The sequence below is a fragment of the Alosa pseudoharengus genome, unplaced genomic scaffold (assembly GCF_046254945.1).
Source record: "Alosa pseudoharengus isolate Yale_2024_CS ecotype anadromous, Long Island Sound unplaced genomic scaffold, YU_APseudo_1.1 YU_APseudo_1.1_scf_17, whole genome shotgun sequence".
Lineage (NCBI taxonomy): Eukaryota > Metazoa > Chordata > Actinopteri > Clupeiformes > Clupeidae > Alosa > Alosa pseudoharengus.
This window is the reverse complement of record NW_027468640.1, coordinates 8,200,104-8,218,789: the sequence shown is the minus strand read 5'-3', so window position 1 is coordinate 8,218,789 and position 18,686 is coordinate 8,200,104. Positions and strand designations below refer to the sequence as shown.

At 41.1% G+C, this 18,686-nt stretch overlaps 1 long non-coding RNA gene and 1 pseudogene across 1 annotated transcript; both read left to right on the top strand.

Moving 5' to 3' along the window:
- Positions 1-3,383: 3,383 nt before the first annotated feature.
- LOC143127927 (uncharacterized) lies at positions 3,384-11,614 on the top strand. The gene is made up of 3 exons (XR_012987736.1): positions 3,384-3,469; positions 11,127-11,168; positions 11,342-11,614. It is a non-coding gene; the product is annotated as an uncharacterized LOC143127927 (long non-coding RNA).
- Positions 11,615-11,715: 101 nt separating this feature from the next.
- On the top strand, positions 11,716-16,669 carry LOC143127861 (Fc receptor-like protein 2; annotated as a pseudogene).
- The last annotated feature ends 2,017 nt before the right edge of the window (positions 16,670-18,686 follow it).

Below are 18,686 nucleotides of genomic sequence, written 5' to 3'. Positions count from 1 at the left end.
CTCTCATCACACTACCATCTCAGTCGATCAGTAACCGGACAGCACACAGCATGGAGCTCTCTCCTGTGGGCCTGCTGCTTGGTGAGTTACGCCTGTGTGTGTGTGTGTGTGTGTGTGTGTGTGTATGTGTTTGTTCGGGAAGTTTCCATCTTTCCATCTCTGTGGCTTTATTTACTATGCGTATGAATATCTAGGAAGGCCTATAGTTTATAACTAGCCTACTGTAACGGTTTGCTTACTTTTCCTAATTTTTGCTGGGGTGCCAGGCAGCTTTAGTCGGCCAAGTTAGTCATTAAGTCGTGTCAGGAAAGTAAGAAACATTACAAAATACATGTAGCCTATCAACTACCTGCAATCACGTTGAGGCTATAAAATGCAACACTAGAGGTTTCTTTTTCGCATGTCCAAATTTCCGTCAAGTATTCCCGGAACACTGTAAGACCGGGGTACACGAAACTTGGTGGGCATGTAACCCCACATAGATAGCATGGAACCTCCTTTTTTCGTTTTGATCTGTAGCCCCCCCGCTGGACTGGACCCCCCGAAAGGAGGGTAGGGCAGACACAGTTTTCTGTGAATATCTCGAGAACCGTAGGGTTTAGGAGGACCATTTTTTTGTATGTTGATCTCAAGGGGCTATGTCAACCCATTCCTTAACCTCATTTCATGTATAGCGCCACCTAGTTAAACACAAAAAAGTAAAAATGAGGTGTTGTAATCGCAGGTATCTGTGACCTAACATAGTCAAAACTGCACGAAATTGGAAGTGTAGGATCATTATGACACCCTCTGAATGCACGCCAAGTTTCGTGGAATTCCGTTCATGGGGGGCCACACAATAAATTAATTTATGTTACTATACACCAACTGGCCTGTAGGTGACACGAAACTTGGTGGGCATGTAACCCCACATGGATAGCATGGAACCATCGCTTTTCGTTTTGATCTGTAGCCCCCCCGCTGGACTGGACCCCCCCAAAGGAGAGTAGGGCAGATACAGTTTTCTGTGAATATCTTGAGAACCGTAGGGCCTAGGATGACCAATTTTTTGCGTATGTTTGCCTCCAGGGGTCATGTAAACCCATTCCATATGCACACATGTGCATAAACAGATACACACGCACACACATACATTCACAGTAATCCTTCGTATGACACATACTCACACAGTAGACATATATACGCATGCATGCACATGCACACACACATAAACAGGCAAACACACAAGCACATGCACATGCACGCACACACACCCACCCACACACCCACACACACATAAACATAAACATGTACACGCACACATGCTCACAATTCAAGAATTTCTCAGAATTATGAACAGGCAAGATGGTTGTGGGGTTGTATAAAATGTATATTATATGTGAAATCTATGAACTAATCATGTTTTGGTACTTGTTGTCTAGCAGATACCAGTGAGAATTGAGTGTGCATAATGCAATTCAGTGAGACAGTTAGAATCATATATGCCTTTCAGCGTGACTTATTTTTGTGGAAAACATGTGCTGGACTGGGCGGCGGTCACATTTTGTACCGCTCTGCGGTACATCTAGTTATAGATTATTACAGATTTAGAATATGGTTGGAAACTCCTTCCACAGTCAGTTCTCACCACAGCTAGAACCATTTGTTACCATGTACAGCATGTAGAAGAGAACTGGCTTGCATGAGAAAAAAACTGGCTTGTGTGAGAACCACCTAAAAAAAGTATTAATCCAAGATGATATTTGTGTCAACTCAACCAAGAGAGACCGAGATCACTTTGAGGGAGGGCATTCAGAAGACAGGACGTTTCAGGTCTATTTATAGTCAGCATGAGAAACACAATGGAGCACTGACCCAAGTGTGGGTGCTGTCCGTGGTGTTTAATTAGTCACCTGGGTCTTCATTGGTTTCAGTGTTTCACAATGCCTCCATCACAATCTCAATCATCTGCCTCAATCTGCCTATCACTCTCCTCCCCACTCTATCTTTTTATGCCACTATTGCTGTTTTCTCTCGTTTGTTTATTTTCTCTTCATCAGTTGTTCACTCACTTATTTTCTACCTTTTCTACCTTTGCTTTGTGTTTCTACGTGTCTATTGCTGTGCAAGAGGAGGTGAGAGATTGTGGTTCTGGTCTGGTTTCCTCTGTAGGCTGTGAGCTGTGTGTACGAGGGGCTCACCAACCATTTCTCTCTACTGCACATGTGCAGAGGGTTGTAATTGCAGTGAAAATATACTGTACAACATAATTAAATGGGAAATATGCATCAACATACAGTTATGGCAAAATAACCATTGCAATTAGACATAATTAATTAATACCTTTTATTTCACAGATACTTCAAATATTAAAGGAAATCCAAGTTTGATCAAGACATAATAATTTATACTTTTAAACTGTATGGTGTTTCTGAGGCCTTATTGTTTATATGACGACTGATATTCTCCTGAGATACGACACTCCTTGTACAAAATAATGAGGAGGTGTTCCTAAAATACCAGATCATTTATCCTAAAATGTTTACCAAGTGATGCTAAAACCAAGCCAATGTAAAAACAACATTTACCACAAAAGAGGCGTGAGAAAGGGCTCTTTTAAGGTTCACACTTGTGTGACCAACATGTTTATTTTTGAAGACTGTGGCTTTTAGCTCAACATGGGTCAGCTCTCAGAATATCTCTGGCTGCTGCTTCCTCATTCGTTTTTCCTTGCAGTTATAACCATGGCAATTAGATACAGTATGGTGAATTAATACACAATATTAAACATATCCTGTAAGTTGCCTATTTAATGTGATAAAAGTGATGTAGAATGGCAATTGCAAAAATAAAAAACACCAAAAGACCAATAATGAGAAACTAGTAGCATCTATGTATGTGATATGAAAGATTCAGGCCTTCCTCTTTTTGACCCCTTTTTTGACTCTCAATAATAACATCCAAGTTCACCCTCTATTATTCACATACATGGATGCTTGTTGTCTATTCTCTGTGTTTCCTTGTTTTGAATGTCTTCTACAGAAAAAGGAGAACAAGGCATAGTTAGTATTTTGCCCAAAAAACATTGCGGCTGGTTAACCATTTAATTAAACATCAGTGAAGTAAACAATAAAAATAATGAATGTATGAATGAATGGATTAATCCATAAATCACTTAATCACTCAATCAATCACTCAATCAATCATTCAATCAATCGAGATATGTTTTATGTATTACTTTTTGCAGACCCACTTTTGCCTGACTGCATGTCTGTCTCAGTTATTCTGCCTTACACCCACCCACCAATGCAATCCCCCACCACACACACACACACACAAACTCTCTACCACTCCTCCCCTATTTTCTGTTGGGCAGGGTAGTTTATCTTGAGCGAGTGTCTTTCTCTCTCTCTCATCACACTACCATCTCAGTCGATCAGTAACCGGACAGCACACAGCATGGAGCTCTCTCCTGTGGGCCTGCTGCTTGGTGAGTTACGCCTGTGTGTGTGTGTGTGTGTGTGTATGTGTTTGTTCGGGAAGTTTCCATCTTTCCATCTCTGTGGCTTTATTTACTATGCGTATGAATATCTAGGAAGGCCTATAGTTTATAACTAGCCTACTGTAACGGTTTGCTTACTTTTCCTAATTTTTTGCTGGGGTGCCAGGCAGCTTTACGGCTCCCACACACAGCTGCGTTCCTTCAATGCATGCCAGTGGGTGTTCCCGACGGTAGCTATGCAAATGACTTGAAGTAAAACCGTAATGTGATTGGTTAGTGCCGTCCGTAGATTGGCTTGATTGGCCGGTGCCGTATGTCGGTGCAGCAACAGCTGAACTCCTCAACGCGAGCGGCGGGAGAAACGCGACGCGACGGACCCACAATTCAGTTCGGCAACGGATCACGTGAGCCCATATAAAGTGAATGGGATGCGTCTCCAGCAACGCGAAGCACGCAGCTGTGTGTGGGAGCCGTTAGTCTGCCAAGTTAGTCATTAAGTCGTGTCAGGAAAGTAAGAAACATTACAAAATACATGTAGCCTATCAACTACCTGCAATCACGTTGAGGCTATAAAATGCAACACTAGAGGTAGGCTACGCTTATTAATACATTGAGCGTGTGTTCCTTTAAACTAACATTCAGTCGTTGCAGCATACATAAACATGAATAGAAAACACAGCCACAAGTTTGAGCTCATTTTCGAGTTGCATATATTGTAACACACAAGCTGGAGAATATTCAAAGTTCATCCAGTCCCATAAGAAACATAGTTCATCAACAGATAGGGAAGAGCGGGGTTAGATGTCACACGGGTAAATTGTCACATGTGTTAGATCTCAGCCACTCAAGGGCACTGGTCAAAACCGTTAATACAGAAATGATCAGAATTAGTGTCACAGGTCATCTACGTTGGAATTTAAAATGAAAGATTTATTACCTTGATGTGAGACAACTTTAACTGTTTTTCATGTCTAAAAGTAAATTTTGAGACATTTAGTCTTTTTCTTCTAACTCATTACAAAATGGGTTGACAATAAAACTAGATGTAATGCAGAGCGGTACAAAATATGACCGCCGCCCAGTCCAGCACATTTTTTCCACAAAAATAAGTCACGCTGAAAGGCATATATGATTCTAACTGTTCTCACTGAATTGCATTATGCACACTCAATTCTCACTGGTATCTGCTAGACAACAAGTACCAAAACATGATTAGTTCATAGATTTCACATGTAAACTAGAAAATGCAATTCCAGGGAATTACCATTGCATGTAAATGCAAAAAAGCTGTTGTGTATACAACATTATATTACTTACAGTATGATTATTCAGATTACAGTCTTACAGTATTCTTGAAAACCACTTACTTGGTTAGATGTTAGCTTAGAGTATATGACAGTCAGTAAAAATGAATGGTCAATTCAATATTGATCAACATTCTTTGTTTTAATACAGCAGAATGATACTCAGAATACACTAATAAACACTTACTAATGTAAGCTTGAAGTAAAAATCACAGTGTGTGTATATATATATACACAGAACTTGATAATGCCAATCATATTATCCTAAGACAGATCTATTTATCAGTGGTAACTCTGAACTGGCAGCAACAGCTAGAGGCCTCAGTTAATGGTATTAGGTCAAATTTGATTGTGATACACTGAAGAATAAAAGAGTCAGCCCTTCAGATGATCAGTTTTAGACAGAACTTAGGTTAGAATCTTATTTTTCACACAGCACAGCTCAGGTCTAAAAAGAGAGGTCTAACAACACAGCTATGTTTCACAGATGTTACAGCACAGGAATGATTCAAAGGTATGAATGGTTGACAAATATGATTCACAGGTATACATGTTCCCTATAGTTAGTGAGTATAGTCCTCACACAACAATATAGTTCTCAGAATGTCTCAGTGTAGATCTCAGATAAGTCTCAGTATGGTTAAATGGTATGTGCACAGATATGGTTACATGTTTGTAAGAATGTATGTTAGTATGTTGCTAGCAACATTGTCAGAGATGTATGGTTGACAGGTGTGCACACAGACAGGCACACACGTAATGTCATACATGGTCATCACCACTGGTCTGGTCTGGAACCTAAAAGACAAAAGCAAACAAGTTTAACAGTTATGCCAAAACAATACAAGGAATGTCTGCAATTGTCCTAACAGTAGCCTATTCATGGCTTTCATAAGGTCCCTTTCCACAGGAGTATAATCAAGCACCAAATGCATTCATAATCTAGGTGCTTGATTGTATACACCTGTGGAAAGGGACCTGATGAAACCCATCAATAGACTAACTATGATAGCATACCGTGATAGTGTTTACTTAGGCTACGTAAGAATCAGGAGCATAGAATGAAAACGTAGCCATGGCCTATTTGATACACAAACAAGCGGTGAACAACGTTACACATTTGGTAAAAATAAAAACAGCAGCATATTTGTTAGCTTTAACTAAAATGTGAATGGTGGAAGCTATAACGACCATCAACAATGAGTCACGTTATTCATGCCCTTCATGACACCCATAATGGGTTTCATCAGGTTCCTTCACACAGTATAATCAAGCACCAGTCTGCATTCATAATCTAGTCTAAGTGCTTGATTCGATACACCCGTGTAAAGTGACCTGATGTCGAATAAAATCAGAGCCATAGTATCTGTAGGCCTACTTCTCTGGTTTACGTTAACGTTCTAGTTAAAACGCTGCTGGTTAGTAGGCCCAATGAACAAATGTAAAGTTAGTGCATTAGGCCTACGTTTGATTGTCGTTATCTATCGAAACCTACAGCTAACCGGTCACTGTAAAGTTGACGACATATTAACGTTGATTAACAGTGGGTTTCCTTACATAATCAACGTAGCAAGGTGCTAACGTCAAATAATTCACTAATATTAAAACGTTACCTAACGTTAGTTTATTTGTTTCATACATTTCATACGCTAACGTTACATAGGCCTAATATTTGACGACATAAATGACTCAAATACCAAAAACCGGAACACTTACCTTGTCTGTAATTAGAGAAATGTGCCTCTGAATGTAATTTTAACGAGCAAATAAAGTCACCACGGCACAGCAGGCCAAGACTGATTGCTTTCAGCTGGAGGTCACGTCATAATGCTAAAAGTTGCCGCCACGGCGGTCAATGTTAACTCTATGAGAATTTCTTGCTCTTTTATTGTAAATATCTCAAAAAGTATAAAGTTCACAAATGTAAAAAGACATTGTACAATTGTCCGTTACAAGACCTTTGTAGGAGTGTTTGAATGACATCAAACGGTTCAGTGGTTTTAGAGCCTTTGAACGTCAAATTTGGTCGGAAGCAGAATAATAATTATAAGAAGAACAGCGATAATAGACCATTGCATTTACATGCAATGCAAATACATTTTATACAACCCCACCTCCATCTTGCCTGTTTATAATTCTGAGAAATTCTTGAATTGTGTGCATGTGTGCGTGTACATGTATATGTTTATGTGTGTGTGTTTGCCTGTGTATGTGCCTGTGTGTGTGCATGTTCCTGCATGCGTACATATGTACATACTGTGTGAGTATATGTCATACGTATGATTACTGTGAATGTATGTGTGTGCGTGTGTATCTGTTTTTTTTTTGTTTTTTTTAAGTATTTTTTTTGGCCTTTTTATGCCTTTAATGACAGGACAGTGAAGAATAACAGGAAGCGAGTGGGAGAGAGAGTCGGGATGGGATCCGGAAAGGACCACGGGGCGGGAATCGAACCCGGGTCACCGGCGTACAGTGCAGGTGCCCCAGCCAGTCGCGTCACACCCAGGGCCGTGCGTGTGTATCTGTTTATGCACATGTGTGCATATGGAATGGGTTAACATGACCCCTGGACGCAAACATACGCAAAAAATTGGTCATCCTAGGCCCTACGATTCTCAAGATATTCACAGAAAACTCTGTTGGTGTACTGTCACTAAATGTACACATAAATTAATTTATTGTATGCCCCCCCATGAAAGAAAGTCCATGAAACTTGGCGTCCAGCTCAAACCAGCTCTCGTCCAGGAAGCGCGTGGTGCCCTTATCGCGGCTAGGGATGCCCATCTCTGTCCCATGTCTGTTGTGGGTGAACGGGCGTTATGGCTCAACCTCTCCGGTCTGCCTGACAGTGAGAAGAGGCGTATCGCAAGTGCGGCTGTGGAGCCAGGCCAGGCGCTTTTTGGTCCCGCTGTCGCTCTCATGCAACAGCGCTGCGACTACACAAATGCACTGCATCCCTGCGCCATTTGAAATCCGTGGAGTTTTATTCCCATGGCACTCCCCTCGGGGCAGTGACCGCAAGGAAAGTTGTAACGACAGACGCCTCACTGAGGGGCTGGGTTGCGACCCAGGAGGGCAGGACGGTGAACGGCGTTTGGCCGGACCGGTAAAGCTCGTCCCACATAAATGACCTAGAGCTCCTGACTGTCTGACTCTCAAACATTTCCTTCCCCGCCTACAGGGCCACCATGTACTGGTCCGCTGCGACAACACCACCGCAGTAGCCCATACAAACCGACAAGGGGGAATGCGCTCCTCGGCCCGGCACTGCTTAGCACGCAACCTGCTGCTGCGGAACAGTCCGCACTTTATGTCGCTACGTGCAACACACGTCCCAGGCATAATGAACACGGGGGCAGATCTGCTATCGATGGGGGAACACGCTGTTCGGAGAGTGGCGTCTCCACCCTCAGGTAGTAGAACTGGTTTGGGTGAGATACGGCAGAGCAGCCGTAGATCTCTTCGCCTCACGTGAAAACGCCCATTGTCCTATGTACTTCTCACTTCAGGACAAGAACGCGCTTCTCGGCGTAGACGCACTAGCTCACCCGTGGCCCAAAGTGCTCCTCTATGCCTTCCCCCCTCTGAGTCTGATTATTCCCCAAGTAAGGGAACAGGGGATTACGCTGATTCTGATATCACCCAGATGGCACAAAGCCCCATGGATGGCGGAGATAACCCCCCTGCTGTATGCGCACCCGATGGCGCTCCCGTTACGTTCGGACCTGCTATCACAGGCGAACGGGGAAATTCACCTCAACCATCCAGATCGGGTGGTGCTCTGGGCTTGGCCCGTGAAAGGCTGAACCTGACTGAGCTGGGATTACCGCCCAACGTCGTGGCTACCATTCAAAGCTCAAGGGCATTCTCCACTAGGTCTCTGTATGACTATAAGTGGCGAGTCTTTGAAAAGTGGTGTGATGTGCGTCATTTAGTGCCATATCAGTGCTCTGTCTCAAACATTCTCAGCTTTTTACAAGACCTTAAGGAGGAAGGGGAATCCTTCTCCACCATTAAGGTGTATTTGGCGGCTATATCAGAGTTTGGTTTCAATGATGACATGGTGGGTCAGCACCCGTTGGTATGCAGGTACATGAAGGGGGTGCGACGGTCGTTGCCAATCTCGAAAAGTTCGTCCCGTCATTGGATCTCCCTTTGGTTTTGGATGCGCTGTCACGGCAGCCCTTTGAACCTATTGCGGATATAAGCTTGAAATTGCTGTCACTCAAGATAGCCCTATTGCTTGCACTAGCCTCGGCCGAACGTGTTAGTGACTTGTATGCATTTTTGGTGCACGCCTCATGCCTTCAATTCTCGTCTAATGGTGATAAGGTTTTTCTCAAACCTAACCCGGTGAAGCACCCGATTTGGTTCCCCATGCATTTCATGTTTCCCCTCTAGGTCTTTACACGGAAGCTCTAGTCGGTTACCGTAGCTGAAAACACGGAAAACGCAATACAGCACTGTGAATACGCACGGTAACCTAGCAACAACGCAAGAACTTCAAAACAGTGGCGTAAAGGAAATTTACGGGGGAACCAAATCGGGTGCTTCACCGGCCTTTGTACCGAAATGCTTGCATACGTTCTCTTGTGAGGAGCTCACAGCCTTTCACCCGCCCCCTTTTGCATTGGCGGAAGAGCAAAGGTTAAACACTTTATGCCCCGTTCGAGCCTTGAGAACATACATGGACTGGAAGACCAACTCTTTGTCTCCTGGGCCCCCCCACGCAGGAGAAAACTCATTTCGAAAAACAGCGCTTATTGCATTGGCTTGTCGATTCAAAGGGGCTACAGCCTCCCGAGGGCCTGAGAGCTCACTCTATGTGGGGGATGGCGGCTTCATGGGCTGTGTTTCAAGGGATATCCGTGCAACAGGTGTGTTTCACGGCTAGTTGGACTAGTCCGGACACCTTTGTGAGATTCTACCGGCTGGATGATACTAGAACACCGGTTTCTCATTCGGTTCTGAGCGTTGGATCTGCGTGAGTCGCATCCCTATGTTTGTTACACTACTGTCACTTCCCTCACGGCTCAGCCCTGCTCGGGCGATCTCTAGTCTATGTATGCTACATGGCCGATAACACATAAGCATTCATAACCATAAACAACATTCCCTGGTCTGCTGTCTGCTGAGTGAAACTGTCACTTAAGAAGGATGTGGTATACGTGGGTTATTTTATAGGCAGTGACATACAGAATGCACAGGCAGATGAAAAATGGAATTAGCAAAACTGTCACTTTCAATTCACTGATTGTGATATTGAATGAATTATTGCCTAATATTAAATATTATTTTCAAGGGTGCAAATGAGACAATAATTTAGTATATGAGAGAGAAAGAATATTTTGTTGATTGTTGTTGTATTAATTTTGTTTTTATGCATATTTTCGAAGTGATGATTTAACGTACAGTCAGCGATCTTTCACTTACTCTTGTGCGTTAGTGTACTCTTGAGCATGTGTAGATTCTGTTCTTACCCGACAGTAATCCAAAAAACATAACATGTGCACATCCAAACGTAGGTGCTGGATAAAACAGTGTTTCCGCACACAAGCTGTTTATTCAAGTTACACCAGGAGTAGTTGTTGTTTGTTTGCTCTTGAGAGGTGGTTTTGAGGATCAAACACAGATTCACCATTGTCTTATTCTCAAAACTGTCACTTAAGAAGGATGTGGTATACATGGGTTATTTTATAGGCAGTGACATACAGAATGCACAGGTAGATGAAAAATGGAATTTGAAAAACTGTCACTTTCAATTCACTGATTGTGATATTGAATGAATTATTGCCTAATATTAAATATTATTTTCAAGAGTGCAATGAGACCATAGCTTTAAATATGAAAGAGAAAGGATATTTTGTTGATTTTTGTATATTCATTTTGTTTGTATGCATATTTTCTAAGTGATGATTAAAGGTACAGTCAGCAATCATTCAAATTAAGTAAAATCTCCTTACTATTGTGCTTTAGTGTACTCTTGAGCGTGTGTAGATTCTGTTCTTACCCGACAGTAATCCAAACAAACGTAACGTGCGCACATTGAAATGTAGGTGCTGGATAAAACAGTGATATTGTGAAAAAATAGGAAGGAATATCAGCACACAAGCTCTCCTTCTTTTTGTTTATTGAAGTTACACCAGAAGTAACTTCAATAGTACTTTTGCTGTAACTTCAATAAACAAAAAGAAAGGGAGCTAGTGTGCGGATATTCCTTCCAATTTTGTATGTTCTTACCCGACAGCAAATTTCAGATAACAAATCATAGTGTCGGTATCTTCATGAAAACTGTATGAAGAGCTCTGAGGAACTTGGATCTGTGTGTCTTTGTGTTCTAGTGCTGATCTTGTGTTCCTACTCTGGACATGCAGCAGGAGAAGGTAAAAGTGAATGTTATCATGTCCTTAATGTGTTATCGCTTATCCCCACATATCATCACAGACTAGACTGATTCTGTTTCACCCATACAGTTCTCAGACTAGATGTCTGTATGTGTAGTTTCCCTCTGTTTTCCTCACACCTTCATGTCATGTTTGTCCTGTGATTTACAGAGAGACTCCCACAGCTGTTCTGGTGCTGGATCCTGAGCAAACACAGTTCTACACTGGAGAGTCTGTCACTCTCAGATGCAGCATAAAGCAGGACAGCTCAAAATGGTGGTACAATTGGCGTAGAGGTGAACAGCAGGTTCACCCATTGGATGATCACTGGACTAGGAGTAATAAGTACACAATAGAGTATCTGCAGGTGGCCCATAGTGGTGACTACACCTGCACTGGATTTCATAACAGTAAAGAGTTTCAGAGTGGGATTAGAACACTCCACACATCAGGTGAGTAAACATCTACACAGTGCTGTGCAGCACAAAGCAGCACACCATTTTGGGCACTTTGGTTTGTTTCTATTTCTTCTGTCACTTGCATTGAAATGGTCAAGTTCTTCAGTCAGAAATCATTTTTATTGTAATTTAAGATCAAAAGATAATGATATGCTATTATCTCCTTTATTGTGTTTCCAGCACAGGCCTAGTCTGTTTCAGATGTTTAAGGGCAATTCCATGGAAAATTACATTTTTTGTAACATCCATAACGGCAATAAAATGTGATGGTATGGTATGATGTGAATGATTACATGAAATTTGAGCATTTGCTGTTTTTGGCTGAAGAATGTAAATGAGAAAAAATGCACAAAAAATGAATGTTATCATTCACATCATACAAATGCCAAGGCATTTCACTGGCGATATGGATGTGACAAAAAGTCCATTTTCCGTGGAATTGCCCTAAATGTTTTATTTTTCCCCACCAGAGCGACCCAAAGCTGCAGTGACCCTGACTCCTGCCAGTAGATACATATTCAGAGGATACTCTGTTACCCTCAGATGTGACATACCAGAGGGGAGAAACACTGACTGGGACTACAGCTGGTATTTCAACAGTAACCCGATCTCTCCTGTAGACTACAGTCAGGAGTACAGCATCAGTTCTGCTGCTGATCACCACTCTGGTGGCTACACCTGCAGAGGAACACAGAGGCACCACACAGTGGTCAGAGATCAGTGATGTGGTCAAACTGACAGTGTCAGGTACAAATGTTACTTTTTTGCTCTTTTACACTTCTGGGCTGTTATGCTTGTGCTTATGCTTGTGTTTGTGCTATTTGTTTAGTTCTAATTTTAACACTCAACTAAACCATACTTAGTGAAATAGCAACATAAAGGAAGGATTAGACCACTTCACAGTGTCCAGAGACTAGTAATGTTGCTTAACGATTGTTTCTGGAAGTAAACTTTTTTATACTTTTGTTGTTTATCTTTTAACACAAGTCAAATCAGAACACCATGAGTTGCAATGCTTTGTATTGCTGTAGATATGCTGCTGTAATTATGACCGCTGCGCAGCGAAGCTTAGTGGGCATGTAGCCCCACATGGATAGCATGGAATCATCGTTTTTCGTTTTGATCTGTAGCCCCCCCGCTGGACTGGACCCCCGAAAGGAGGGTAGGGCAGACACAGTTTTCTGTGAATATCTCGAGAACCGTAGGGCCTAGGAGGACCACCTTTTTTTGTATGTTTGTCTTAAGGGGCCATGTCAACCCATACCATTACCACTTATTTCATGTATAGCGCCACCTAGTTAAAAATTAAAAAGCAAAAAATTAGGTGTTTTAATCACAATATCTCTGGCTGACATGGTCAAAACTGCACGAAATTGACAGTGTAGGATCATTATGACACCCTCCGAATGAATGCCAAGTTTCATGGACTTTCGTTCATGGGGGACCATACAATAAATTAATTTATGTGTACATTTAGTGACCGTACACCAACAGAGTTTTCTGTGAATATCTTGAGAACCGTAGGGCCTAGGATGACCAATTTTTTGCGTATGTTTGCCTCCAGGGGTCATGTTAACCCATTCTATATGCAAACATGTGCATAAACAGATACACACGCACACACATACATTCACAGTAATCATACGTATGACACATACTCACACAGTAGACATATGTACGCATGCATGCACATGCACACACACACAGGCACACACACAAGCACAAGTACGCACACACACACACACACACACACCCACACACACATAAACATAAACATGTACATGCACACATGCGCACAATTCAAGAATTTCTTAGAATTATGAACAGGCAAGATGGGGGTGGGGTTGTATAAAATGTATTTTACATGTAAAATCTATGAACTAATCATGTTTTGGTACTTGTTGTCTAGCAGATACCATGAGAATTGAGTGTGCATAATGCAAATCAGTAAGACAGTTAGAATCATGCCTTTCAGGCTGACTTATTTTTGTGGAAAAAATGTGCTTGACTGGGCGGCGGTCATATTTTGTACCACTCTGCGGTACATCTATTTTTTATTCCCATCATGGTGTGGATGAAGTATTTGTTATCGTCATTTACTAGTACATTTAGTTTATTCCCTGTGTTTCCAGAGCGACCCAAAGCTGTTGTGTCTCTGAGCCCCAGCTGGACTCCAGTATTCAGTGGAGAGAGCGTCACTCTCACCTGCAGCATACAGGGAGGGTCCTCATCAGACTGGGGATACCGCTGGTACAGAGGAGAGCAGCAGGTTCACCCACAGACAGGCTGGAGTGAAAGTGTTGAATACAGACTACAGTCTGTGCAGGAGGACCACAGTGGGGTCTACAGATGCCAAGGAAGCAGAAGAGAAGATGGGAAGGTTTCTTCAAAGAGTGATGATGTAACTCTTACTGTTTCAATTAATTCTGCTTTGTGTCTGTCTCCCTCAGGTTTGTCTCCTAAAGCTTCTGTGATCATCCATTCAAACTGGACCCAGATCTTTACATCTGAGCCTCTCTCCCTGAGCTGTGGGGTTCAGGGCAACTCTACTGGATGGAGACTGAGGTGGGTCACAGGCAGAGGAGAATCAAAGTGTCCCACTGACTGGAGATCAGAAACAGGATCCAGCTGCAGCATCAGATCAGCATCTCCATCAGACAGTGGAGTGTACTGGAGTCTAGAGAGCAGAGTAATCCTGTCAAAATCACAGTGCATGGTGAGTTGAAATATTGTTTACATTCATTACTTATGTTATTACGTTATTTACTGGATATTTATTTTTGATATGGCTATTATTTTTTTCTCCCGTGTGGTGGTTTAGCAGACATTCATTATACTCAGTTCATGAAGTGAAGGAACTATTGTAAACCTGTATGAAATGTGTTTCCTACTACAGATGGAGATGCGATCCTGGAGAGTCCTGTCCATCCTGTGACTGAGGGAGATCCTCTGAATCTGCACTGTAGATATCGCCATCAGCCATCAAACATCAGTGCTGACTTCTATAAAGATGAGACACTCCTGCAGACCTCCATCACAGGAGAGATGACCATCCCTGCAGTCTCAAGGTCACATGAAGGCCTCTATAAGTGCAGCAACCCAGAGAGAGGAGAGTCACCAGAGAGCTGGATCGCAGTTAGAGGTTGTAGAGTTTAATAGTTTTGTAATGATTATGTATACATCAATGGTATTTGGATATCAGTAACAGGTAACAGCCATATCACTGTCAATTGTTCATTGTGTGTACAGTTTCAGATGCTGGGTCCTCCATGTTGGTGGTAGCAGTGCGTGTGGTGATGGGACTGCTGGTTGTCTTTGCTCTGGTCATTTCACTGGTCCTGCTGTATCGCTCCTTCAAAGTTAAAAGTAAGAGTAGAAGTTATCAGTTTATGGAAATACCAATATTTCTTAAATGAAATGTTAATAAAACACTGTAAAAAATGGCAGATGACCATTGAATTGATGCCTCTACATTTTCTGTTCTGAGACTCAGGTTCCGGTGCAATTAAGCGTAACCTGTAAGTTTTCTTCACAATTTAATTTGTTAATGGGAATCTGTGACCCACTCAGAAATTCCTTAACCTTGAATATGAATTTAGACACAGATTACTTAATATTTTTTAGTCTTTATCCGTGTTAACAGACTGGCCGTTTTCTTTACGGGTTTCTACAGTCAGTCATACATTATTACTTTGTCAGCACACAACAGATCATTTTGTTCCTTTAGATACCAGCAACAGCAGACCACCAATCAGAGTTCAGACCCGGACCAGAGGACCAATCAGAGTTCAGACCCGGACCAGAGGAATCAGAATCAGAGACGGTCAACAGGAAGTGAGGGGACTCAGTCAGAGTATATGCCCCTGCAGAAGAGTAAGACTGACTCTTATGTTGATTTTATTGTTTTATTAATGTTAATGCAATGTTTGGTTTGGATTTTTGCAGAATAAATACATTTCTGTCATTGTAATGATTTATCACTCATTCCTTCACATAGGAAGTACAGATGACTATGGCATCCTCACACCCTTGTATATGCCACTGCAGAAAGGTCTGTGTGATCACATTATGAAATATCTGGATATATCGATCTGGTTCTTCTTGCTCTATATTTAGGTTTACTTTATCTCAATCAATTCTCTCTTAAACAGGTGCTACAGATGTTTATGAAACAATTAAATCATCCAAGGACTCCCAAGAAGGTTGGAACAAGTTGTTATCTAAATATCTAAATATTACTTTTGATGCTTTGCACAGTTTTGTAAATATAATGCATACCAATTTCAATCAAAGGGATTGTCTTTAATATGGCTAGTATATATTTGTGATAAATACATAACGCTACAATATACACCCGTCATGGACCTGACAGTGAAACATTTCACTAAAGGAAAGCATGTATCAATGTTTGTAGAAAACAATACGTATGATCTGGAGTTTATGATGACCTTCCTCCTCATCTCTGTCTTCCTGTGTAGATTATGAGGAGGGATATGACGATGTGGATCTGCCTGATACTTGAGAAAATGAAAAATATGTAACCTAGAGAATTAGAGAGAGATAGAGAGATAAGGACAGGAAATGTCCAATGAATATTTGAAAGTTGAATGAGGCGTGGTGTATTAGTTCACTGGATGAAGATTTCTAAAAGCAGTATGAAGTAAATTATGTCCTTAAAGCTCCATCTACCAAGGCATAGGATTTCCATTACATCATAATAAAGCCTTTAAGCTATACTGTAAATGTATGATTTTTAATTATGAGCTTTAGTGTAAATTTATTCATGTATGTTCTACATGCGTATTCTCAAATGTGTAGACAATGCCTTTCAAATGAGTCTATTACTTTCTCTATGGGACAAAATCTCAAAATTATTAGTTAGACTAGTGTGTGTTCATTAGAAAATAGACCAGGAGCACAACCTGCTGTAAATATATAGCTCATGTAGACTTTCTGTCTTTAATTATTGGAATACATGTTTTTAATTGGTGAGTTTTTGTCTTATATCAAAATTGTTACACACTTAAAAGTCATTTTAAAATATACCCACATATTCTTTTTTTATATAACATGTTTTGTATATAGAAAATAATAAAGAGTGAATAATTCCTTGTTTCGTTGGCCTCATGTATGCAACATAAAATACTGACACTATTTTATTATACTGACTAGCATCTGCAATTCATCCTTAGACGGATGATAATATTTGAGGTTACAGATCAGGAACCTGCATAGCGATAGCTACAACAGTCAGTTCTCTCCCCACAGATACAATAATTCATTTCAAATTTTGTACATATTTACAGTCCAAAGAACTGACATGCAAGAAAAGCCAAAAAAGTGTCAGGCAAGCATGATAACAAAACTTCACGTGTGACCTCACCCTAAAACTAACAGCCCAGAGCCTCAAGGCTCATAACACCCTGGAGAAGTTCAGTGAGAGACGGCATTTCAGGTCTATTTGATGTTCCTAAAAAAGGGCTGATGTGGGAGCTTCTCTCAGGTATTGGAGCTGTCCAGGGTGCTGAATAGTTCTGTACCTGAGTAGTAATTGATGGCACTATTTCTCAAAACCAAACTTACTTGGCCCCACATGCTGGTTTCTACAGTATATGAACATGCCTGTGAATTAGTGGCCTTGTGGCTGAGGGAAACATGGCTCATCCCAGTCGATTGCCAAATTGTGGAGGACTGCACAGGTGACTATTATGTTGCTTGCCCATTGTGGTGTGGTTCGTAGGCTGCTGTTGAAAATGCGTGCATCATGCACAGTGATGGGCAAGTTAGCCTACTTGATATGTGTAGTGAGCAAAGCTACCAGCTAATCTACAATAAATTCAGCTTCGCTACACAGAAGCTAACACCCATAAAAATGTAGCAAGCTAAGTTACAAACTGTCAAAAGTAATTTGATAGGCTACATTAGTAGCTACTTTCAGTTAATCAAACTGCATGCTAAGTCAATGCAATTTTAGTGATCAACACAACTGTCAGTCAGATAAAGGCTAAACTATGATTTATTCTTTGAGCAATAGTCCAATACACAAAAAATAAATACAAATCAGAGCACGAACATGTGTTTGTATGTATGTTTGTGTGGGATGTCGTTGACATCAAAAGGAACTTTTCCTTTGGATTACACAGAAGGCATCTGAAAATATATTTGTTTTCACTGGTCTCGACTAAAGTGACATACTTTTGAAGGTATGGCCACGGTGTAACATGTTCATGATCTTCAAACTCCTAGAGGTCATGCAATTGCTCTCATGAAATTAGTAGTTTATTTACTAATATCCTATGAGAATATGTTGAACTATATTTTTTTCTAAATTAAAATTATATGGTGTTTTCATTGTACTGAGCAAGTCAATATGCTGAAAACATCTTGTTTTATGTCTATTCTTTGACCATTTGTGTAAAAATAGATTAAACAGCCATTATTACAGTGTAGTGGAGTATTAAATCATTATCCATATTATTTTTTTGTACAATATTAGTATTTTAGACAAAATACTGGTTACACCAACTGACATAAATCGGTTACACCAACTGACCATAAAACGTCTACAGCAAGAGGACAAGAAATTGACAAAGAAAATTCTGTAGGCATCAAGGTAAACTGAATTGGATAATTTAATATATATTAGGGGTGTCACGATTCTCCAAATCCTCGATTCGATGTAATTTTCGATTTTAAAGTCACGATTCGATTCGATTTTCGATCTTTTTTAAATATTACTATTAATGCATTCCTTCCCAGACAGCACGTTCGGTCTTACCGACGTCGGCAATTGGAGGGCACCAGCGGCAAAGTGTCGGAAGGGTTTTTTTCCCCTGCACGCCAAATAGAACTTGTCAGTTTAGGTGGGTAAACCATCGGCAGGACCACATCAAGCGACAAGCCAGCAGGGTAAGCGCGAAGGTATGTTGAGCTTGTGTAAAATCCGTATGCCACAATTGATAAGATGATATATGATATGATATATGTGGTAGAATGCATAGACTAATCCGGTGTAGGCTAACTTTTTGGAGATAGTAATGTTAAGGTTAACATTAATGGT